Raw genomic sequence first — 25,895 nt, forward strand, 5'->3', positions numbered from 1 at the left:
GCTATTTCAACTATATTTAGTGTTCTGTTGAGATCAGACTTTTACTGGAATCCAAATTGTTTCCCCACTATTAAGTAGGTCAAATTATGTATTCCAAGTTGCCGGCAACCTAACCCAGCTCCATCTCAGACAATGGGGTCATGCTAGCGTCAAGGGAATGATGCTAGTAAACCTGCAAGAGACATTAGCAAGATCCATGGGCCATGCAGCAAACTCCTCCCTACCAGCTATTACATTTTCTCTTCCACCTCCCCTATTATCTGACAGTATCCTTAACTATTTTAAATTTTAGCGAGTTTGATGCACCATCTAATGAGAGTACACAAAAAAACTTAAAGACACTCTCCTGAGATTGTACATCCATATATTGCACACAGGACATGGAGGTGCCTATCTAGACAAACTGACTAGCTCCATTCAGTCTACACTGATGGATTAGGTTGCTGAGCCTAGCTTAAAGCGTACGTTGCTGCACAAACAAGGAATTAGCTTCCAAGCCATGAACTAATACTAAATGTAAAAGCTGTTTTGTATTGAGGGCTCGTGTCACTGAACACTACCAATGCTACTGAATTCTTCACTTTGCCAATTGCTTCCATGGTGATTAGTTTGCACTTTTGCAAATTACTGCTGTCCATGTTTTTTTTAGATACAAAATCTACTGATAGAAATATAATTGATAGAAATCTTACACCATATCAACATGCAATATATTCCAGTGCCAAGGTTCAGTTGTGTTTAATCTACCTGGTCCCTTTTAGACCTTAATGCCTAATTACTATAAATCCTAAGGTCAAATGCTGTTGCAGATTGGCAAGTGGTAGTAAATTTCCAGTTCCAGGTCAAAAGAAGCCAGCATGAAAATACTGCCTTGCTTATTTTTAACACTTTCTAACCATTTGAAGTGCAACCAATGTACATTCAACCCAAGTTATTTTAAATATTCTATATCAGAAGGTCTGCTGTTGTTATGATATTTGTAGTCTTTGTTTATTTGTACTGTTTTATCCATTTCTCTCTGTCTAACACATAGATACGCAGACAGTCATGGTATTTGTTTAATCTTTGTACCTGCGTCCCAACTGGAAGGCCCTCATTACCTCTAGGCTCGACTATTCTAACACACTCCTGCCTGGTCTCCCACATTCTGCCCTCCGCATTCTGCCCATCCAAAACTCAGCGTGTCTCAACTCACAGCAAGTCCCACTCTCCCATTGACCTACACCGACTGGCTCCTGGTCAAGCAATGTCTTGGCTTTAATATTCTCATCCTCATTTTCAAAACCCTCATCTCTCGTCATCACCATATAAAGATATCTGCGCTCCTCTAATTCCGGCCTCTTGTGTATTCCCATTTATAGTTGCTCCATTATTGGTGGTTGTGCCTTCAGTTGCCTTTGTCCCAGGCTCTGGAATTCCCTTCCCATGGCTCTCTAACTTACTTTCCTCCTGTAATACCTTCTTAAAACCAACTTCTTTGACCAAGCTTTAGGTCATTTGACCTAATATCTCCTTTATGGCTTGGTGTCATACTTTGTTTTACAATGCTCCTATATAGCACCTTGGGATGTTTTCATGATGTTAAAAGGTGCTACATAAATATAAGCTGTTGATCTCCCATGTCATTGCATACGGTACATCAAATGATGTACAATTTAAGGGCAGGAATTGTATATCACATAACACACAAAATATTACTACTCAGAATTCATAACAGACCACAACTCAGCACTGCAATGGTGTAGCTTTGCCCTTCTGTGCCAGGAAATCTAATGTTTAAGTAAACAGAGATTTAAATTATTCAGAATTCACCTGTTGTTTGATCAGGGAGTTTTGCAAATGGGAATACTGCTCACCAGTCTTAGGCTCCGATCATAAGCAAACAGAATTTCAGGTAGCTTTGTGACCAAAAGTGATGTTTGTTCTTGTGGATGCAGTTTTTTCAATTTAGTAACTCCGATTACATCTGCAATGTTATTGGTGGTGAGGAGGAGAGCAAAAGTGTTTTGACACCATCAACATATATATTAAGTTGTGTTGTATTATGGGAGCACTAATAATACTTGCAGCTTTGAGTTATACAACCATGTCCATATTTATATGGCCCATTAGTAGGTTTATAATGTTTATTTGCTCATGTACTCAACTTTATGACTTACTGTTCTTAAAAATAAAGCATGATGTGCTGGAAGATATTCCAAACAAAGAGCATATAGCAGTACAGGGAGGGGCATAGGCAACATAATTTGATAGCGAGAGCATTACAGGGTTCTAGACATAGTGGGCTTTCAGCATTTGGAAACAGAGATACAGGTTAGTTCACAGTATGCGGCTATGGGAGCGAACGTTAGGCTGTGGAAGGGTGATTTTGGAGTAATAGTGAAAGGTGGGGGAGCATTTGGAAAGGGATTTGCTGGGCATGGAGATCACAGGTTTGGGATTGGCAAAAGGTGGAGCTGCATAGTCTAGAACCACTGGAAAGAGATTGTGGGGCTCTGGGCGACATGGGTACACTGATGCTGCTGGGTTTTGAAAGCACTAAGAAGGTGCAAGGATGAGAAACCTGGAAATATCAAGGGAGGCAATGAATATGGTACTATTGCGTTTGTTGGATGGAGTCAGTTGATATCTGTGGAAACAGCACAGTGAAGAGAAATGAATTCCCTCTGCCCTCTCAAAATAGTAAGAGGCTTCTCAGCACTGAGGTAGAATGTTATCTTAATTGAAGTCCTTATTACACTTTCAATAATTGTCATCCATATACCAGCAATTAGAACACAATCATGCTATACACTTGACATGCTCCTGACTAAGTGCCAGAAAGCCATTCATAGGAACATGCCCTGCTCACAGAAAAGCCTGGAAACCATTGTTGAGTCTCACTATGCTTTTAAGTTCTCTGTTTAAATCTCAGAATGCAGGGACAGAATTTCTATGGCAGAGGATAGATGGGGCAGAGAGGCCCAATTTTCACGGGCTTAGGGAAATTGGCACTGAACAACAAATCAAAATTTGGGATGACTCAAAGCTGACATCAGTCATAGAGGAAGAATGAACCAATCTGAGGTAAGTATAACAAATAGGCTTAGATATAGGAAGTTTAAGGGTGACAGAAAGTAAATGTTGCACTTACAGGAAGTGGTGTTATACACAAGAGAGATAGACAGATATCTTCTGGTATGGTTTTCTTCGAACGTAGCTCAATCACAAAATATAAAATCGCTCTCTGTGAAGTCAATTATATTTAAGAAGTAATTAGGTACACATTGAAGAGGACAAATGCTAAAGGATACGCACAAAGAGCAGGGTAATGGAATTAGAATAGCTCCAATGTGGAGCTAACAACCACAGATCAACGGCCAAATCGCTTCCTTCAGTACTGAAACTTCTACGATTCTCTGAGGAAAAGGTGCCAGGGTAGACTGCTGTATGAATCTGGCATCATTCAGGTGTGTACTGGTCAGGTGATTAGGAAGGCCTAATTCTGAACCATGATTCAGTGCTTGACAAGAGGCAGAAAAGACACTTAATCAGAAGCTCTAAACTACACAAGAGATACACAAAGTGCATTGGAGAAGCTTTGCAATGAGACTAAATAGAGAGGAAAAAAATAAGCTAGCATTTTTCTCAACTTAATCAAGCTTCCACATATAAAAGTTACCACTAGGCAGGGACAAACGGCAAATTTGCACTTGGATATCGATTACAGAGGTATCAAACGTTTCTCAACCAACAAGGTAGAGAAATCTGGTAGCATCCATTTTTGGATCCCTTGCCCACAGAGTGCTAACATCCAACATTGAAATGGGGAAGGTCCAAACAGCCCTGCAATTTGGGCCTGGGGCCTCATCATGCAAATGGCACAGCAATAGGAGCCCGCACAAGCTCATATGTCAATTTTCAACTGAGCGGTTGGGTAGGATCAGAGGGGTCCAGAAGAAGAGCAGTTGGGCCTCAGGTGTGACCAGAGGGCTGTCAGGAGTCAGTAAAAAGATTGCACTGATCCGAAGCAATGGTCCCTCAAATTTGTTTTTGGAGTGCATGGGTGATTTGTTGAAGAACGCGACCCAAGTTTTTGCATGACCACACATACGTGGTAACTTAAAGAGGCTGATTTGCCTGCGGCCTGGACTTTCGAATTACTGCATGGCTGAGCAGCTTAGAGGGAACATTGGACTGGAATATTGTTTGGGGTGCACTGCGCCTGGAAATCAGAGTCTGGAATAAGGTTGGAGGCCTCAGGACTAGACGTGGTGGTGATTACAGTACATTCTTATGTCCAGGCTATTTAACATCAATTTTCCTGCAGACAATCAGTCCTTGTGCAGGTACCTCAGGCACAAACCAAAATTGCAGGAGGGGGCAGAAGCAGCCATTAGGCTACTAACATACTCAAATATGAGGCCTAATGTCTGCTTCAGAAGTGAGCAAAGAATGCCTCTTATTTGGCCTTTGCTAAAATGGTGTCCAGCGTGATACGCACCAGTATTCAGAGTGTGATGCTGATACTATTTTGAACCCAATATGGCTTTTGTAACACTGTAAAACTGGGTGGTACGGCACAAAGTTTCTTACCAAAAAGATTTGTGCAACAATTAAAGTAAACTAAATAATCTTGAAAAATAATAAGAATTTGTATATTGGTGCAGAAAATGATTTATAACTTTCCCTGGTAATTCCTTTCCATGCAAGAAAAACACACACACAATACGTTCTATATTTATTAACTGCTGTGCAATTATGAGTTTGCCCAAGTCTACTCTTAATACAAAAGTTTCTCAACTCAAACTATCTTGTAACAACATTTTTAAGCACTAAACTCTATTTTGCCACCTTATTTATAATGCTCAACTCAAATTATTGGATAACTACTTGTATTATTGCAAGAAAATATTGAATTTTCAGTAGTAAACTATAACTTGTGACTGATAATTATCCCTGGTTCTAACTATATAGTGTGCTGAGACTCTGAACATCTTGTCAATGAACACACATGAAGGCCAAGCCCACTTAATTCCTCATATCAACAAAACTCCCAAAATTACAACATTAGACAGAAAATCAAATGCAGTTTTGAATGTTTCAGCTGCACACCAAGTAATAAAAGCAAAGGTTACCTTTTTTTAAAAAAAAGTGTTTTTCAGAACTTTGGATTCAGGGAACTCACCTATTGAATTTTCTTTCATGGCACATAGTAAGGGTTAAAGAGCCAGCATAGAAAAGTTAACCTCAAGTATTAAACTGGAGTAAAGAGTAACAGTAACTAGAAGAAAAACTGCATTAATATTGCATCTTATTACTTCATTTGAGCATCTTAAAGTACTTTACGCAATGAATTAGTTCTTGAAGTGCTGTGCCCTTTAATACATTAGCAAACACATCCATTTTGCACGAGTGATGTACCACAAACAGCAAGAAGAACCAGTTAATCTGTTAGCAGAAGGTTGGCCAGTACATCATACTCCCCTGCTCCTCTTTAAATAACAGCACAGGATCTTTAATGCGCATGGAACAGACTACTTTAACGTTCATCTGAAAGATTAACAACTGAGCCAAAAGAGTTGAAACATCATGTCACAAAGGTTATATTCATGATCATGATTACAGTACACAAGCTACTTTCAATAGTCATTATGTTTTCATTATAGAAATGTTTTTTTCTGATGCCAAAAGTATCTACCATTAATAATAATGGAGAGAATGTTTTGCTGCATCAGGCTTGTGCATTGAGGAAACAAGCTATGCAATGAATGCTGTGAACAACAACATGCCAAATCCCTGCCGCTAACTTTTATCATGGGTTACCAGCGTGGCTATCGCTTGCTGTGAATGGATCTTATGAACAATCCTGATGGACGCTGCCACAAGGTACATCTTTAGATATTGTAATTAGGACGAACAAGTGTTCCCCAGAATTTAAAAATAAAAACAAAAAACTGCGGATGCTGGAAATCCAAAACAAAAACAGAATTACCTGGAAAATCTCAGGAGGTCTGGCAGCATCGGCGGAGAAGAAAAGAGTTGACGTTTCGAGTCCTCATGACCTTTCAACAGAACTAGTTCTATTGAAGGGTCATGAGGACTCGAAACGTCAACTCTTTTCTTCTCCGCCGATGCTGCCAGACCTGCTGAGTTTTTCCAGGTAATTCTGTTTTTGTTCCCTAGAATTTATCTGATATAATGTTAGGTACTTTAAATCAGAATTAAATATTGGTTTCAGTCAGCTGTGTCTCTAGAGAGACTCCATTCTTGCTAACAATGGTGACCAATATACATAATTGGTTCACACAATCTGTCCGTAACAGCGTATTCAAATTAAAAGATGCATATTTTAAATAGGTTTTCTTTGCCTTTGGTCAAGAGTTAATCAAGACAAAAAGTTATTTGGTGGCTAATACAATTGATTTAAGATGTTTCAACTAAAAAAAGACATTTTAATTTCTCCAATTGTGGAGCCGTTAAAGAAAATACACAGAGGAAGAGATAAGCATTCAAATATTACAAGTTCAACATCAGAGACCAGCCAAGCTCCCAGTCCATTTACATCAACGAAATGGCTCTAACCTGAAAGGCATCCAGTAGCAGAAATTACAGAGGCAGGACAGTCATAGCTATCAGGAGATCTAAACCCATAGATGAACTAAGATTCAGCTTCATCCACATACATAATATATAAAAGGCCTATGAAGAGACAAGTTGATTGTTTTTTGTAAAAACAAGTCATAAAGAAGGGTCTTTTAATTCTATATGGACTTATCATTGAATAAATGCAACACATTTAGCATCATTTGACTTTTGTATATAATTAATCTGTACTTAATCTGTGAAGAAATCTGTTCAAGTAATTTTACCCTCTGCACTTTGGTCTCACGGATCCACCTTTCACAAAAGATAGGACAAAGTGGTAGGCAGACACATGATCTCCAGTGATCAATATATCATCACTAGCAGTTAATGGTTAACCCCATGTCAAGAAGATACAATAATTCTCAATGTTATTCAAATCTATTGTAAAATAGAGTAATAGTGGGATGTGTCTGTGAGTGAGTGAGAGAGAGAGAGAGAGAGAGAGAGAGAGATTTAATTGAATTAGAGGCAGCTAGTCTAGGTGCTTTTATCTAAGAAGAGCGGTTAGGTTTGAAATGTTAATTAGATAAACATGGGGAAGTTTAGAAACATACGTGTCAAGTGTTCCAGTGACAGTTTAGTTGAAAAGATACCCAGCTTGCTTATGGAAATTGCTTCTGAAGACAAAGGTATTAGGCAAAAGTTTGAACCATAACCAGTTGCCTGTTGCTTAAAGAGCCTCTGTAACATCGAACACTCAAAATGCTACGTCAAAAAAAATCATCTTTACATCAGAGACACAGCTTTGTGGCAACTCTCCATTTCTACTATAATGCAGTCTATTAAGACTGTGAATACCACAAAACTAACTAGATTGATTTTTAAAAAGGCCAGTCACCAGCTCAAGGAGAAACGCCAGTTTGTAACTGCAATTAACTCAGCACATCAGCTGCTAAACGATGGGTGAAAAAGATAATGTCATTCGTCTCTTAGTCTCAGTGAAAATATCCTAGGGATTACTGTGGAAGAGAGGTTTGTTCCAACAGTCCGAAAAATGCTTACAAACACTACAAAAATAGCTGAGGCAATCAGCCCCCAACATCATTAACTAAAGGCCAGCTCCATAAATTTGAATCCAAACAGTGATTGTCTATACCCAAACTGAATTACATCATCAGTAAATACAATTGTAATGAAATTACTTTATCTCTGCAGTTCCAGTATAAATTTTTCAAAAAAAAGAGTCTGTGCACCCACGCACTTTACAGCACACCCTGAGTAGTTTCGCTTTCCATTCACACTTGTGTATCCTTAAGTGAACAACAGCTTGCATTTATGTAGCAACTTTAATAGAATTTGGAAAAAGGTCCCAAAGAGAATGCATTCTAAGCCAAAGAAAGCAAGAAAAAGTTTTAAGAGGGAACTTCAGAGTGGGACTGAGGTGGAAGAAGGCCCGGCAACCAATGGTGCGTTAAATGTAGAAGGTGCTATAAAGGCCCAAGTCAGAGGAATGGGATTTCAGGGAAAAAGGTTACAAATCGGAGGAAGCCAAAGAGAGGGAAGAGACCAGAGGTATTTGAAAAATGACATTAAAATCAAGAGACAATTTTTATAGTATGTTTTATAATTTTAGAAGATACTAACCAGTGTAAACTATTAGGACTATGAATGGCCAACATGAAACCTACCATTTATTAAGTCGAAGAGCTATGGTGCCCTAGGTGACGCTGTAGGTAGATGTGCTGCATGGTACGGGACTGCGCCAAACAGACCAGCAGTATCTTTAATTCCTTGTCTGTGTTTGTGTTGGCTGATTTCAACACTTGATGCACTGCAATTGGCCTCAATGTCCTTGGATCTGCGCAGATGTGGGGTGGAGGGGAGAAAGGGTTATGGGGAGTGGGGTGATAGTGGGAGGGAATTAGGAAGAAAAAATTACTCATGTTTCTATTCCTGAGTTGTTATCCAATTAGCGTCGCTGAAGTACACATGTGGATACTGGAATATGGACAGAAGGGATGGGAAGGTAGAAGATGATGGGGTGAGAGGAAGAAGAGACAAAAACAGATTTGAGAGAATTAAGTCCATTTTCATTTTGGAGAGGAATCTTTCCACATTGAATCTGAAGAAATGTGAAACTTGCCACAAAGTATATGGCAACAGCTCCTGGTGATCCTCTTCCCCCACACCACCCGCCTTTGTCTATGAGATAGTTTCTGTACTCTAATTTCCACCTTTCCACAGAAGCACAGACAATATAAGGAACTCCATTCATGGAGATTACAGGCACAAGGCTCAAATACACTGTGGCACACTTCAATCAACTTCTATTTAAAACTAAATACTGAATGAATTACATCATTACAAAAGGCAGCTTTGTATTCAACCGCAATGGGCTCAAGCTCTGGAAATTCCTCCCCAAGCCTCTCTATCTCTGCCCATCTCTCCTCCTTCAAGAGCCTCAAAACCTACCCCTTTGACCAAACTTTGCTTATGAAGAGCCTTGGACATTTTACTATGTTAAAGGAATTATATAAATATAAGTTGCTGATTCTCCTTTCCCAATTACTGTGTCCCTGCCAGTTGTTCAGATAAGTGAACTCACACACAAAAGAAATCACAGCAATACTGAGAGAATGAGAGATCTGCATGAACCTTCCAAAGAAGGTTCAATAAATTGATCCCGGATATGCAGGGATTTTCTTATGAGGAGAGGTTGAGCCTGTACTTATTGGAGTTTAGAAGAATGAGACGTGACCTTATTGAAACATCTAAGATTCTTAGGGGGCTTGACAGGGTAGATGCTGAGAGGTTGTTTCCCCTTGTGGGAGTGTCTAGGATCAGAGGCATAATCTCAGAATAAAGGGTCGCCCATTTAAAACAGAGATGAGGAGGAATTTCTTCTCTCATAGGGTAGTCAATCTGTGGAATTATTTACCGAAGAGGGCTGTAGGGGCTGGGTCATTAAGTGTATTCAAGGCCGAGATAAGACAGATTTTTAATCAGTAAGGGAATCAAAGGTTATGGGGAAAAGGCACGAAAGTGAAGAGGATTATCAGATCAGCCATGATCTCACTAAATGGCAGAGCAGACTCGATGGGCCGAATGGCCTACTTCTGCTCCCACGTCTTATGGTCTTATGATGAACTTTTTAAAAAACCCATGAAATGTTCGAGTCCAATTTGAAAACCAGTTGGTTGTCTGGAAGGAGAAGAAAGCTTAGTTAATTGTGCAGCCTGAAGATTCACTTCCTTTGGATCATCTTCTATGTTTCACCACTGTTGACAGATTACCCCAGGTCATTTGAACCATTCAGATGCCCTACATAATATTATCTGAATGTTGCATTGAAGAATTTCAAGTTTAAATCTTAACTGGATTTCCTCCGATTCTATCTTTTCCCCTCACAGCCAGATGGCTCAGTGGGGAAATGCTCAGTTGCGTGGCAATGAGTTGTCTAGGCCAGGAAAGACTCAAACTAAATTCCTATCTGTGCCAACATATGCCCAGAAGGTGCAGCTTCAGTCTCATGACAGGTTCCACATTCAGCCAGTTCCTCTTCTTTGTTTTCAGCTGCACAAGTGTTGGAAATCAAATCTCAGTTGTATGCTGTAACATAAATCTTGCTTATAAAACTACATTATTGTTGCTCACATCTATGACAACATGTGCCCTACACACAGGAGCTGGGCTGATTGTGTGATGTCACCCGAGTGATGGGGGTGAGGGTTCTGGCCTATTCCCTTGTATGACCTCAGCATTGGTGTTACGACTCAATGACTTGCATTTTGGACCTGCAAGCAGACTATCTGGAGGAACCTCATGGACCACACCTTGAGAATCACTGTCTTAAAACATAAAAGAGAATCAAATCTGAGTATCAAGTGCTCAACAGCACCCATACAGATGTACCATCTAATAAACTCAGGAGTAGAATCTGAGTTAATCCACATTCCAGCCAGAGTCCAGAAAGATGAATTGTAATACCCCATAATCACACTTGACAGAGAACAGTCAAGACAGTTGAGATGCCAGGGATCAAACTCAAAATTGCCTTGATCTTTAATTATGAGAACCACAAATGAGCAATATGCAAAGCCGAACAATGTTAAATTCCTATCCAACTAGACAAGGTTCTTTAAGCTTGTATGAAGGTTAGAAACTTACTGTACGCAGTATCCAGCACCTTGTGTTTAACTTTAGAGAGACCACAAGTACTAGCTCTTAGCTCTTAAATCCTAATGGAAATGCTGATCAAGATAATGGGCATACTAGGCTGTTTAATCCTTTACCTAGAGTTACACTCATCCCTCTTATCCTGGTTATTGCATCACACAATAGGTCTGAAGGTTGGGATTTTCAAGTTAGAAATGGACTTTACTTCAAATATTCCACAATAATTTTAATCTTGTGGATCCCATTCTTTAATCGCTAAGCCATTAGGAGAGTCAGGAGTTAAGGCACTATCACACTAAACTATGCTGATGAAGCCACAGATTTGATTCTCAACATGAAGTGATTTCAACGAGCCTACAAATGGCCTCAGAATCTCGGTAAATACCACCATTGCCCCATCCCACAAGGAATTATAGCAGATGAAGAGAGCAGTTTACCGCCACCTTCACACAGCAACTCAGGACCAGCAAGTATTACTCATGAACATTTATTTTTATTTAAAAAAAGGCCTCTGGAATGAGAGAGGCATGAAGTTCATCAGGATTAATGTCCTGGGTAAGAGATAGAATCAGAAACAAGCCTCAATTTCAATACAGAGGGGAATAAAGGACTTAAGGTAATGGCACCCTTTTGGAACCTAAATAATTAGCATGAGTTGCGGGCTTCCATTCCTAGCCTTCCCTCATCTGTTTGCAGTGGGACTCAGCAAAGTAAAAACTGCTATCTTGCAATACAACCAGGAAATTTCTCTCTTCAGTGTCTAAAGCAGGAAAATGTAAAACATGAAAAGTGAGCAGTGTGACTAGAATTCTACAAGTATATAATTAAAAGATATGCTGTTGAAAAAGTCTATTATAAGCCTCAGTTAATGCACACAGATGTATATGAATTGCAGGGTGTACTGCAGAACAACATCATCTGAAAATGGCTGCACTCAGGATCACAAACAAATCAAGTCCACCGCACTCAACAACCTGTTGAGTTTTACAGGTATAGAAGTTCTGGAAGGTATTAAAACTGGCTTACCCAACACCCCTGTGCTCTCTGACCTACACTGGACCTGTCAAGCAATGGTCTGATTTGAAAATTCTCATCCTTGTTTTCAATCCCTCCATGGCCTCACTGCACACTACCTCTGTCATATCCTACAGATTTATCTGCATTCATCTAATTCTGCCCTCTTAAGCATGCCTACCGCTAATTGCTCTTCTGGTGGTGGAAATGCCTTCAGCTGTCTAGGGCCTAGATTCTGGAAATTCCTGCCTATACCTCTCCACCCATTTCCTCATTTAAGATGTTCCTTAAAACCTACCACTTTGACCAAGCTTTTGGCTATCTATCCTAATATCATTCTCTGTGGCACAGTGTCAAACTTTGCTTTATAATGTTCCATTAACAAGTTAGGACATTTTATGTTAAAAGGTGCTATATAAAGACAAGTTGTTTATTTGCCTAAATTCGGTGGGAGCAGGGAGGGCTAGGGAAATAAAACCTTTAGGACCCTTTCTGCTAATTGCCATCCAATGACTGCTGGAAGCTGCGTATGTTGGCACAGATTGAGGGTGGGATTGGGCTCAGTTGTGCTGCTTTCCGTGGAAGTCAGTACTCAAACCTGGATTGAGACATGAAGAACAGCCACATGGGTGTGGTATCGGGGAGCTCCCATGGAACCCTATTGCTGCATGTCTCCTTACTTTTAGAAGAGGAAAAGGGACGAAGGAGAGTTTCTTTTACTTCTGACACCCAACTTCAAATGCTTAGGTTTTGAAAGAGTTACTGAGTTAGAGAATGGAATAGAGCAGATCTTAAACACACAGTTGGAGCCAAGGTACTACTGGCATGTTAATTACCTCCATTACATTAATTAATTCAGCTGCCTCATGCTATCAAGTTTGGTAATAACTCCAAGACCAGTATCTCCAATGTCATCAGCACTCCCTGCTTCATTTCATCACAACGTTTGAACTGCGAATCTCAGTAGTTTCTGAATTATGCTGTGCGTCTGATCAGATTTCACATACCCTGTTGATATTGCCAATACTGAGTGTTTTGTAATCAGAACTGCTGTCATTTGCGAATTGTTGATTCATCACATTTTCCGCCTGCTACTATCCTGATTTTCTTGGTCTCAAAAGCAGAAAATGCTAGAAATGCAGAGCAAGACTCTGAGCAACTAAAATAGAAAATAAATACACAAACATTTCAAGTGGGATCACTTCACCAGAATCTGATTGGCTTGTTGGACATTTTCTGCATTTTTGTCTTATTTGACTTCAAGCATTTTTTTAGTATCAAAAAATGATTGGATGTTAAAAATAGAATTCCTAAGAAAGGTTCATAATGTGAGCTTCGCTGCTTCAACAGACACAGAAGCAATTCAAGATGTGGATCCAGGCATCGGGCCTGGATGCGTCAGTTGCAGACTCTTGAGCATACAAGATAATAATAGACTTGTTTGTTCATCCATCCAACAGAGCAACCTACAGTCTACCCAACAGGTCTTTAACGGCTACTTTCACCTTCACCACTCTTCCCAGGTGTCCATTCCAGTCAATGATCCTTTGTGAAGAAATTCTTTGTGACATCCGTCCCTACTGATTTTCCTCCTTGTCATAATCTACCTTGAAGTAATCATCCATGGTCCTGCCCCTCTCTCTTTAACCTCCTCCAGCCCGACAACTCTCCAAGATATCTATGCTCCTCCAATTCTGGCCTCTTGCACATCCCTGATTTTAAAATCACTCCAACATGAATAGCAGCAGCCAAGGCCTTGCACTCTGGAATTCTCTCCATTAACCTCACTACCTCTCTTTTCTTCTTTATGGCACTCCTTAAAAACCTACATTTTTGGCTCGGTTTTGGGTCATCTGCCTCAATATCTCCTTATGTGGATGGTGTCAAATTTTGTTCAATGCTCCCACAAAATGCCTCAAAATGTTTTACTACATTAAAAAGGTGCCATATAAATGCAAGATGTTATTACGGTAACTGTTTAAATAGCCCAAGCTATTCCTGAACCTCATGACCTGCACTGAGCTCCAGTCTTGTTCCAAAGGCAGTGTTTGGGTATTGAGTGACAACCAGTTTTTCCAATTAAAAAAGTTACATGATGTCTCATTCCAAAACGCCTTCAACAAAAATCTAACAGGTCAGTCAAGTCAGATACAGATCAAAGAATTAAACTTACATGGTTGTGATTTTAATTCCCAACTGTATTAGAACAATTATAGCTGACTGTGGCCAGAATCTTCTATTATGGATTGATGTGGGGCGGTGGGATCATTTAGTGATGACATTGGGAAGTGTTTACATTTAATTTATAGCACAGATTCAGGCCAGACCAAGTGGTCTGTGGAGTGTTTCAGTTCTACATGATGCTCCTGCCGCCCTACTTCGTCTAATTCTATCAGGATATCCTCCAAATTCCTCTCTCTTTTATGTACTTATCTAGTTTCCAATTAAATGCATCTCAAATCACTCCCATTGTTCCACATTCTAATCACTCTCTGGATACAGAAATTTCTCCTAAATTCCTTATTGGAATTGTTAGTGACTATCTTACATTTATGATCTTCAGTTTTGGGATTCCCCACTAGCGGAATCATCCTATCTACATTTGTCCAAATCCATTCATAATTTTAAAGATCTCCATTACTTCATCCCTCAGCCCAGTCTTCTGGAGAACAGGCCCCCTACGTATTCAGTCTTTCCTGATAGTTACAACCTTTGTTATCCAAAACCTTTGTTACCCTGACCATTTGTTTAGAAAGCACTCAGGCAGAAGGTATTTGCCCTTTAAACAGAGGGGAACAGTAGAAACCATAATTACAGTACATGTACTGTCTTGCACTAAATATTGTTCATTTTCTCAGTTTATGTTAATAAATGCTTACAGCCCGAGCGTTAGCTCGATGAAGTACACATTAAATCCACCTATCACAGGTGAGGATAATACATTCCAGTCATGTTCAATGCCTGGTCACACTGTTGTCTACCAAGATACTGGGCACGTAATGCCACACTCCAGTTCATAGAATGCGCAATAGTTATTTACAGGAGCAGTCAGATGGACTAAAATCTTTAGCATAAATTCCAGAATGTAGTATCTTTTTTTAAAAAAAAAAATCTTATATGGGGACGAGGCGCTCTTTGCATTTTTTCATTGCTATACAACTTCTTAAATCTTCAGAACGTGCTGCAGCAGTAGAGGCTACAAGGGAAAGGAATTGCTGGTAAGTAGTGGGTAAGGTATTTACTGCTTGGGCTCTGACCCAAATTTTTAATTCCTCTCTGGCCACAGGGGTAGGTGCCAGGGGACTGGAGAACAGCTAATGTTGTTCTGCTATTTAAGAAGGGCTGTAGAGATAAGCCAGGGAACTACAGGCCAGTAAGTCTCACGTCAGTGGTAGGGAAACTATTGGAGAAAGTTCTGAAGGAATCTATCTCCACTTGGGAGGCAAGGTTTGATCAGGGATATTCAGCATGGCTTTGTCAGAGGGAGGTCATGCCGAACAAATTTGATTGAAGTTTTTGAGGAGGTGACCAGGTGTGTAGATGAGGGTAGTGCACTTGATGTAGTTTATATGGATTTCAGCAAAGCCTTTGACAAGGTCCCACATGGGAGACTTATAAAGAAGGCAAATGCACATGGGATACAGGGTAATTTGATAAGGTGGATTCAAAATTGGCTTAGTTGTAGGAGGCAGAGGGTGATGACAGAAGGATGCTTTAGTGACTGGAAGCCAGTGTCCAGTCAGGGATCTGTGCTCGGTCCCCTATTATTTGTCATTTATATAAACGACATAGATGACTGTGTGGGGGGTAGGATTAGTAAGGTTGCGGATGACACAAAAATTGGACAGGTGGTTAACAGTAAGGTTGAGGGTCTTGGGCTACAGGAAGATTTAGATGGGATGGTCAAATAGGCAGATAAGTGGCAGATTGAATTTAACCCTGAAAAGTGTGAGGTGATACACTTTGGAAGGAGTAATTTGACAAGGAAGTATTCAATGAACGGCATGACACTAGGAAGTTCTGAGGAACAAAGGGACCTTGGTGTGTGTGTCCATAGATCTCTGAAGGTGGAGGGGCATGTTAGTGGGGTGGTGAAAAAAGCATATGGGACACTTGCCTTTATCAATCGAGGCATTGGTTACAAAAGTAGGGAGGTCATGTTGGAGTTGTATAGAACCTTAGTGAGGCCACAGCTGGAGTACTGTTTGCAGTTCTGGTCGCCACTTTATAGGAAGGATGTGATTGCACTGGAGGGGGTGCAGAGGAGATTCACCAGGATGTTGCCTGGGATGAAACATTTAAGCTATGAAGAGAGGTTGGATAGACTTGGGTTGTTTTTGTCGGAGCAGAGAAGACTGAGGGGTGACCTGATCGAGGTGTACAAGATTATGAGGGGGCATGGACAGGGTGGATAGGGAGCAGCTGTTCCCCTTAGTTGAAGGGTCAGTCACAAGGGGGTATAAGTTCAAGATGAGGGGCAGGAGGTTTAGAGGGGATGTGAGGAAAAACTTCTTTACCCAGAGGGTAGTGAGGGTCTGGAATGCACTGCCTGGGAGGGTGGTGGAGGCGGGTTGCCTCACATCCTTTAAAAAGTACCTGGATGAGCACTTGGGAAGTCATAACATTCAGGGCTATGGGCCAAGTGCCGGTAAATGGGATTAGGTAGGTAGGTCAGGTGTTTCTCACGTGTCGGTGCAGACTCGATGGGCTGCATTGTGAGATTCTGTGATTCGCTGCTATAACAACTCCCCCAACACTTACTTCCTTTTTAAAAGGCTAAAGGGCAATTTCTCCAGTCAGCCAAGCTCAGATCTGCAATATGGAGAAACAGGGTGGAGTTTCTCTGCACTGCCTTTGCAGCTTGAATATTGCCCTGGTGTCATTGTGACCAGAACTATGCATCATATTCAAACAGTGGTTTGACTAACGAACTATGCAATTTGAGCAAAACCTCCTCTGACATATGGTTCAGTATTCAGTTTGCTTCATTAATTGTTGCTTGGCAGTGCAATTACAGTGCCAAGCCTATTAGCACCCCCGTGTCTCTCATCCAACTCACCATTAGCTATTTCTACATCAGTGTATGCAAAGCATCTTTTCTTCTAATATGTAGTACCTTACATTTATGACTATGTAAAATCTTAACGTGCCATTGCTCTGCCTATTTTCATATTTTATACAGTCCCTCTTGTGGGTTCCAGTCCAAACAGTGTAGGTTGAGGCCTGGAACTAAGCAAAGTGACCTGTCAACCAGCAACACTGCACTCCATGGATTGCCACAGTGACAGCTTGCATTAGAGCAGCAATGTGCTTGCTGTTCATCCATTATTTTTAAAATGCATTCATATACAATAACAACTCATCAAGTTAATGCATGGGAGCTCACCCAGCTCTCAAAACTACACATCCAAACATATGTTCAAGAACAACTCCAAAAACACATCAATAAAGCTTGTGGTTTCAAGAACAAAACCAACTCATTAAATATTAAACCTCTCTTGTTGATGGGTATTGTATATGATTACACTGAATTTTTGCCAATGTTTATTTTACTACCACTTGCTAGTGCTTTTTGCTATAATTGATCTGCAGTATATTAAGTTCCTATGAATATTTACAAGCATATATTTTAAAAGTCTCCTGAAACACTCTTGGGTTTACTTGATCCCATGAATCAGGTGATTAAATAACTTCCAAATGAGCTTTAATGGTACATTCTCTAATGGGAGCCATTCCATAGTACAGTAAGTACTAAGTTCACACAGCGTGGTTATTTTAGCAGAAGATCTTTGTTAACTCCTCCCCCACCTTTTTATTTTGAAGTCATCAGCAGTGGTTTCAGTGTCTTAGATTGATACGGTGCAACAGACTATATATCATTTTAATTGCCTTCTATTTCTTCCTCATACCCACTTTTTACATCCCCTGGTTCCCATTCTAATTAGGTGTAATAATGTGACTGAGTGAATTATCCTCCATTTTTCCCCACCCAGGTTGCGATGGGAGAAAAATAAGCATGCATGTGCCAGGACATTGACACCTCTCAAATGGATCTTGGAACACTTCATATGGAATATCATGATGGGAGATGTGTGCCGCCAACACTATCCATGAAACATCATCACATGGACTTAAATGGTCAGTAATATGAGGCAATAACCAATCATCCTCTGGAAAATAAAAGTAAGATTCATTTACATTTGTGTGTACATTTGACATGGAGTATAATATTAACGCTGCTTATTCTATTAGCTGTCCAAACAGGAACAAATTGCTTAAATCACACCTGAAGCGAGTGTTAGACCAAGTGGACATTGAGGAAAGATTTAGAATAATTGTGATGCAACCTGTAGTTGAAAAGCCAGCCAACATTTTCCACCTAGGCTTAAATATGAAGAATGGCTAGTTGGGCAACTATGAGTGGTGCCCATACTCTGCAGTCCAAGCAATAAACCATTCTCTCAGCAGCAGAAGAAAGAAGAGTAGAATGTTTTTAAAATAATATCCACCCAAAGAACTTGCCTAACTGCTGGTGAATTTAATATTTTAGGAAATTGAGAAGTTTTTCATAAAAAGTTAAAATATCCTAGACTAAAATTTATCATCTACCAAACTAAAACTTGTTAAATCTGTAATGAGTCCACAAACATTGTTACAAAATTGGTACAAAAATTACTCAGGAGATTTATAGTCCCATTAAAAGAAAAAGAACCCCAGAGGAAATAATCTGATTACTGGTCTGAAATTTAAAAAAAAACAGAAAATGCTGGAAAAACAGTTTCATGTGTCAGGCATGAGCCATTAAAGGGATTCTGGAAACATTAACCTGTCATCTTTTTCAGATGCTGACAGCCTCGCTGTTTGTTTGCAGCATTTTCTGCTCCATTGTAAGATTTACAACAGTTGTAGGTGTCTTTTTCCATCGTTATGCACTGCAGGAACTCACCAAGGCTCCTTAGACAGCATCTTGCAAACTCACAACTGCTACCGTCTAGAAGGACAAGGACAGCAGACATATGGGAACAGCACCACTTGGAAAATCCTGCCCAAGTCACTCACCATCCTGACTTGGAAATATACCACCATTCCTTCACTGTTGGTAGGTCAAAATCCTGGAACTCCCTCCCTAACAGCACTGTGCTTGTACCTGCACCACTTGGACTGCAGCGGTTCATGAAGGCAGTTCACCACCACCTTCTCAAGTACAATAAGAGATGGGCAATAAATGCTGGCCTAGCCAGCTACATCCACATCTTGTAAATGAATTTTAAAAAAATATTGGCCTCTCTTGCACCTCCAGCATCGCAGCTTTAAGGTGGATTGCTGGCTCGAGACAATGGCCTGCTAAAAAGAGCTTATTGGCACAGCTATGTCCCGAACAGGGGAACCAGTGCCAACCATAGTGCACCAGGCTTCCATACAGTGCTAATCAGCAACATACCAGCACATTGTCATTGGCCAGAGGAAAATAATGGTTAGCCAACAATGGGAAGGGGAAAATGCTGAAAAAAAGGCTTCAGGAAAACATTGGATTAAGATTTATGATCAAAACGAGCAAACCAATGTTAAAAATAGAGCTTATTTTTAAAATAAAACCAGTGAGGTAAAAAGATAGTTGATGCATTGGTTTTAATTTTCTAAAATTCCCTAGATGCAGGGAAGGTTCCACTAGATTGGAAAATAGCAAATGTAACTCCTTTATTCAAAAAGAGAGGGAGACAGAAAAGCTGGAAACTACAGGCCAGTTAACCTAATGTCTGTAATAGGGAAAATGTTAGAAGCTATTATTAAAAATGTTATAGCAGTGCACTTAGAAAAATTCAAGGCAATCAGGCAGAGTCAACATGATTTTGTGAAAGGGGAATCATGTTTAACCAATTTATTGGAGTTCTTTGAAGGGGTCTCATGTGCTGTGGATAAAGGGGAACTGGTGGATGTGCTGTACTTAGATTTTCAGAAGGCACTTAATAAAGGTGCCACATCAAAGGCTTTGTGGTAAATAAAAGCTCAAGGTGTGGGGGGGTAACATTGGCATGGGTAAAGATTGATGAGCTAACAGGAAACAGTAAGCATAAATGGGTCTTTTTCTGGTGGACAAGATGTAATGAGTGGTGTGACACAGGGATCAGTGCTGGGGCCTCAACTTTTTACAATTTATGTGAATGACTTGAATGAAGGGGCTGAAGGAATGGTGGCTAAATTTACTGATGACACAAAGATGGGTAGGAAAGTAAATTGTGAAAAGGACATAAAGGGGCTACAAAGGGACATAGGTTAAGTGAGTGGGCAAAGATCTGGCAAATGTGTTATAATGTGGGCAAATGTAAAATTGTCCACTTTGGCAGGATGAATAAAAGAGAGACATATTATCTAAATGGTGAGAGATTGCAGAGCTCTGAGATTCAAGGGAATTTGTGTGTCCTGGTGCATGAATCACGAAAGGCTAGTATGCAGGTATAGCTATTAGAAAAGCTAACAGAATGTTATCATTTATTGTGAAGGGGGTTGAATACAAAGTAGGGAGGCTATGCTTCAATTGTACAGAGCATTGTTGAGACCACATCTGGAGTATTGTGTACGCTATTGGTCTGCTTACTCAAGAAAAAGATGTAAATGCGTTAAAAGCAGTTCAGAGAAGGTTTACGAGACTAATACCAGGAATGGGCAGGTTGGCTTATGAGGAAAGGTTGGAAGGTTAGGCTTATATCCACTGGAGCTTTAAAAAGAGTAAGAGGTGACTTGGTTGAAACCTTTAAGATCCTGAGAGGTCTTGACAGGGTGCACATGAAGAGGATGTTTTCTCTTGTGGGAGAATCTAGAACTAGGGATCACTGTTTAAAAATAAGGGGTCGTTTATTTAAGACAGATGAGGAGAATTTTTTTCTCTTGAGGATCCTGAGTCTTTGGAACACTCTTCCTCAAAAGGTGATGGAAGCAGAGTCTTTGGATATTTTTAAGGTAGAGCTAGATAGGTTCCTGATTAACAGGGGGTTGAAAGGTTATCGGGGGTAGGCAGGAACATGGGGGTTAAGATTACAATCAGATCATCCATGATCTTATTGGATGCCAGGGCAAGCTCGAGGGGCCAATTCCTGCTCCTAATTCATATGTTCCTCTGTACATATGTTCATATTAGATGATGAGGGTCTCTCATTGGAAATTAATAAGGGTGGACCTACACCACAGAGCAGATTCATTTGACTTACTGGAACATTTCAACCCAGCAATTACAGTAAAACCAAGCTGGGAGGAGTACATCCCTCTCAAAAAAAGGAGCCTGCCTAATTTTCCATCCCATTTAAATTGTAGATGGTAAACTTTCACTTCCCATTGGCTGATTTTCCTGTTCTCCGTCCCCAATGACCGCCCTAGTTCAGAACCTGGACAATCTTCACCAACAATTTTAGTGCTAACCCAAGTCCCAGATTTGCACAACTTTGGTGGCAGCGTGACACAGAAACTACTTTCCACCTTTGTAGTGCAAATGCAATCCTGAGACTCAGCAGCTCTAAAGCTGCACACTGCATTATAGAGGGAATGCCTGAGGAAACAACAGATTTCTGGTGTGTGCTGGAAAGTTTAAAGAACTCATATGCTGTGCCAAGACAAAAACAGAATTACCTGGGGAAAAACTCAGCAGGTCTGGCAGCATCGGCGGAGAAGAAAAGAGTCGACGTTTCGAGTCCTCATGACCCTTCGACAGAACTTGCGTTCGAGTCCGAGAAAGAGTTGAAATATATGCTGTGCCCTGCTTTCACGAGATAACCTGTCCCAAAGTGATACTACAGTCGGAGCTGCAAATACAACTCCATGCCCTGCACTTCCACAAGTCTACCAACGTTCGCAACAAACCCACTGACACTACAAACCCTGCCCTCCTGCGTTAACCCAGCAGATAACAGAATCAAGTTCCCCATTGTGACGCAGGAAGCTCCGTTTAAGAGCTAGGTGGATGCATCAACTGGTTACTAAGACAAATGTTGAACCCCTGTAATTGTTTCAGGCAAACCAAAGCAATTTGCCAGCCCAAAAACAATGACAGCGTTCATAGCAATAGAGAACCCAAGGTTACAAGAATTAAAAAGCGTTCCAGGAGGTGAACCGCTACATCTGGCATGTGCTCTCTTCCCACTCCAAATGTCACAGTATCTTAGATAGAAAGCAGCCTTCAGAGACTGTTGAATTGGACTTGCAATCCGAAACTAGCAGAAACAAAAGTTCAGTTTGTGGATTAGACTGGGTTTACTTAACTACTTATCTGTCACCTTAAAAGGATACACATGCCACATTAACAGAATAATAAATAGTGTATTACATGGTTGGAGCACACCCATTATTATAAAGCAGTAAATCATATGACAGTGGGCAACACCTTGAAAAATCTACTGGGCCTTTTTAAATCATTGGCATTCTACAGCCAAGATATTTGTTTACATTAGATATCTGATCATTTTACATTTAAACAATCTTGTGATTACTTGGGACTTACAACTGAAAGCCATTTGGTACCAAGCACCATAACTGAAAGAGCAATATCACCATTTTCATACTTCACTGTTACTCTCTGTGTACCAGTCAATTTCTGCAGGCATAGAGGCCAGTTCTTGTGAGGGCAACGATGGAGAACACTCACACCAGAAATGGTAAATCAGGGAATCTGGCATTGTCCTGTGCCAGGGGCACAGACTGACTCAGCCAACCTGCTCAGCCTGCTTTCCAGGCCCACATGGGAGGTTTGTTTGTTGAAGTCTTTTGAATAGCTGGCCCTCTGCTGCCAGACAGGGCAGCTTTATTTCCAAGAGCTGAGAACAGTCCAGCTCCGTGTGCCTCAGCTGCTATTTTCTAACATAAAGACCAAAAGTTTCCACTTTGAGCACTATCAGCAAATCCAGGCACAAAAAGCATTAGTTTTGCAACATTAATATTTTTGCTCAAGATTTCGTTCAACCTCCTTAGCATATGCTCAAACGCAAAATCTTCCATGAACCAGTGCAAACAAGCTGCAATTTTTTTTTAAAAAGTGTTTGTAATAAAAAAATCATATTTAAGAGGGGCAATCTGGTGCAGTTTTAACAATACACCTGAAAATACAGAAATAAACATTTGAAGGAATGCTGCGCTCACCACCTGAGTAACCCAATTTCATATAACTGAAAATGACTTTAAAAATTTAGATAACCATTGATTAATGTACAGTGTAACTAATGGTGGTAAACTAATTTAAAAGTTTTTTTAACAATGTGCCAATTATTGTCATTGTGCCTAAAAAAGCTTAATTCTAAGAGCCTCTGGAAACCTACAAACGTACGTAATTATCAGAAACTCAGTGGTGATTAATTCAATCGAGGCTTGGAAGTTTTATGGACTGTACTGGCTTCCCAAAATTGTATTTTTAAACCAGCACAACAAATTGTGTTTCCATTATTGTTTATGAACAGAATGTGTTTCAAATTCCTAGATATTCACCATCAATTTGGCCGATTGCAAACAAATTGCGCTTAAAGAGCAACCAAGATGAAGTTCCAGGCCAAGCTGTCTAATTTGGTGCAGTGGTCAAATAAAGAGTGTCAGCAACCAATCCTCACTCAGACACACAGAAAACTGGGCCTATGTCTTCTGCTGTGTTAAGGGAGCCATAATTAGTACTGTAGATGCCGGTAAGATGCCAGTCGAGGAAATAAAATGGGATCAATTAAAGAGCAGCTATTAAAGTGTCTGAGGGTCCACTTCTCATTATGGTGCCACCACCAAAAGCAGTCCTGGCTTCAGCAGCAGTATTGCAATATAAATGATGCAGTGTTTATGCCTCCAGCAGCACAATGGACATAAATGTCACACAGTCAGTCAGACACACAGCCAGCCAGACACACTCTCTCTCTCTCTCTCTCTCTCTCTCTCTGGGGGTACAGTTGCACCAGTAACAAGACAAACAGCTGGCTACAGCAGCATGAGCTGCTTCCACCTGCTGTTTTTGGGACAGGTCATGTGTACAGTAGCTCTCCTGGTCTGTACAGTTTTAATGACTTTAATCACCAAGTCATTAGGCGAGCTACATTAACGCATCCTAGCACAACAGGTCACTCACTTCCAAGTTCAGTAGAGGGTTTCGTTGTTTTGTAACATAAAGGCCAATCAAGAATAACTTCACAATAGTAGGAGAGTGCTGCAGTGAGGGAAAAATGTAAACGGACTGCAGCTGCAGTCAACATCTCTTCCACATCAACCAGTAGAAATGGACCAGTACAGTCCAATCTTTCCTAAACTCACTCAACAGGCAACCCCTACCCAGTTATCACATACAGTTCTATTCAGCAGTCCAGCCACCAAATGCCAATACTCTCTTCAGAATAATACAAGCAAGTCGGTGGGGTAATGAGCAACAATCACAAAAATCGCCCTCTTGCCTTTCAGTTTAGAATCAAAATGGTTTTACACTCCCAAAGGAATTCTCCCCAAGGAAGTTAATTTTCTCAAATCTGTCCTAAATGTTTTCAAAACCAGTTACTTCATTAAATTTTATTTATACATAGTGCAACATAAAAGCTCATTTTAACACATTAAAAGACAGGCTTGCATTTATGAAATGCCTTTCACAATCTCACATTGGATTTAAACCAACCAACTTTTGAAGTTTAGTCACTGATGCAATGTAGAAATAGCCAATTTGTTTACAGAAAGCTCCCACAAACAGCATTGAGATAATTGACCAGGTGATCTGTTTTTGTGATGTTGCTTGAGGAATAAGCACTGGTCAGGTACCCTTCTTTGTGTAGTGTCACAGGATCAACTACGTCCATCTGAGAGGACAGAGAGGGCCTCTGTTTAATAACTTATCTGAAAGGCGACTCCTCCGACAGTGCCACACTCCCTCAGATTACTGGGAGTGTCAGCCTGAAATTTGTGCTCAAATCTGTCGTGGGACTTGAACTATGATCTCCTGATTCAGAATTGGGAGTGCTACCGCTGTCACCTAAACGACTCAAGGCTAGAGAAGTCCTACAGTAAACAAAGCTGGGCAGGCAAATAAACGTTAGCATATCCAGAATAATACATAAATAGTGTCAGACAATCTGACTACGTCATTTCCAAGCTGATTGGGTCAGTGCAAGATTGTGTCTTAAGTAATTGATTCAATATTTCCACTGTGAAAAGCAACTAGACAGTAGCAACAAAAAATAAAATCAGCACCTTTTCATCCAAAAAAAGACTTCCCCACTTCATTCTGCATTTGCAGCAAACATGCAAACTCTATCCATCTACCACTTCTACTTGTATTGCCTCAGCCAGCCCCAAACCCTTCCTTCTCTCCCTGAGCCTCGTTTCTTGACTGCCACTAGCTCCCTGGGCCTCTGTCCTTTTGTCCATGAACAATGCCATAGGGGGATGATCTGTAAGGAAAATATTAGCCTGTGGTTTAAATTTATTTAGTCTGCGACAAATTTGCATAGATGTAAATTTAACAGAACAGTCAATATGGTGTGTCAACAACATAGGGTCCCTTAGCTGGCTCAAAATTTTGAAGGAGCACATTCCACAATAATAGAGGGTCCTGCACATTGCTGGACATAGTGGGGTAGATCTCAAATTTGTGAGGTAGTGGGAAACAAGTGATAGCGAGTCAGCAGCTTAATTTACATCTCTCCCCATTTCAATTTCCACTGACTGAATAGGCCTTATTCACTACCTGCTGTTCTTACTCCTGCTCATAGTAAAGATCTACTTCAATACCTATTGTGATGGAAGACTCAAAACTTGTGATCAAAAGCGGGTGCAAGTCTTACATTATGAAGTTATTCAATATAATATTCTACTAGACATGACTCCATCTACTCAACGCATCTACAATTTTGTGTATTGCAGTTAATGTTTAATAAATTAATATAGCAGATCTCCCATGGCACTGCTGGTGGTAAGTCAGTCCAAAGACAAACTGTTTTAGAATCAATGCATTAACTATTACTGCTGTCCAGGGAAAACTAAGAGCCTGCCTGGAGTGTGTCTGCACAGGTTCAAGGCTCGAAGCCAGGCTGAGTAAAATGCCAAGCTTCCACTCCTAAACACTATCCAGATACTACTGCTGAATAGTTTGCATTTGTGGATGCTCCTGAGGTACTAATGAGAAGGTGCCACCCTTGTAA

The 25,895-nt window shown here is 40.4% G+C and overlaps 1 protein-coding gene across 3 annotated transcripts in view; it reads right to left on the bottom strand.

Annotated features, from left to right (window-relative positions):
- LOC121294038 (F-box/LRR-repeat protein 20) overlaps positions 1 to 25,895 on the bottom strand; it is a 127,980-nt gene that overhangs the window by 92,497 nt on the left and 9,588 nt on the right. The window contains exon 2 of one of the 3 annotated variants that reach the window (XM_041217546.1): positions 3,134 to 3,226. The exons of the other annotated variants lie outside the window; for them this stretch is intronic. The gene's annotated coding sequence lies outside the window, so the exon portion shown is untranslated. The remainder of the gene's footprint in view (positions 1 to 3,133; positions 3,227 to 25,895) is intronic. 3 annotated transcript variants of the gene reach the window in all.

Source organism: Carcharodon carcharias, chromosome 23 (assembly GCF_017639515.1).
Source record: "Carcharodon carcharias isolate sCarCar2 chromosome 23, sCarCar2.pri, whole genome shotgun sequence".
Lineage (NCBI taxonomy): Eukaryota > Metazoa > Chordata > Chondrichthyes > Lamniformes > Lamnidae > Carcharodon > Carcharodon carcharias.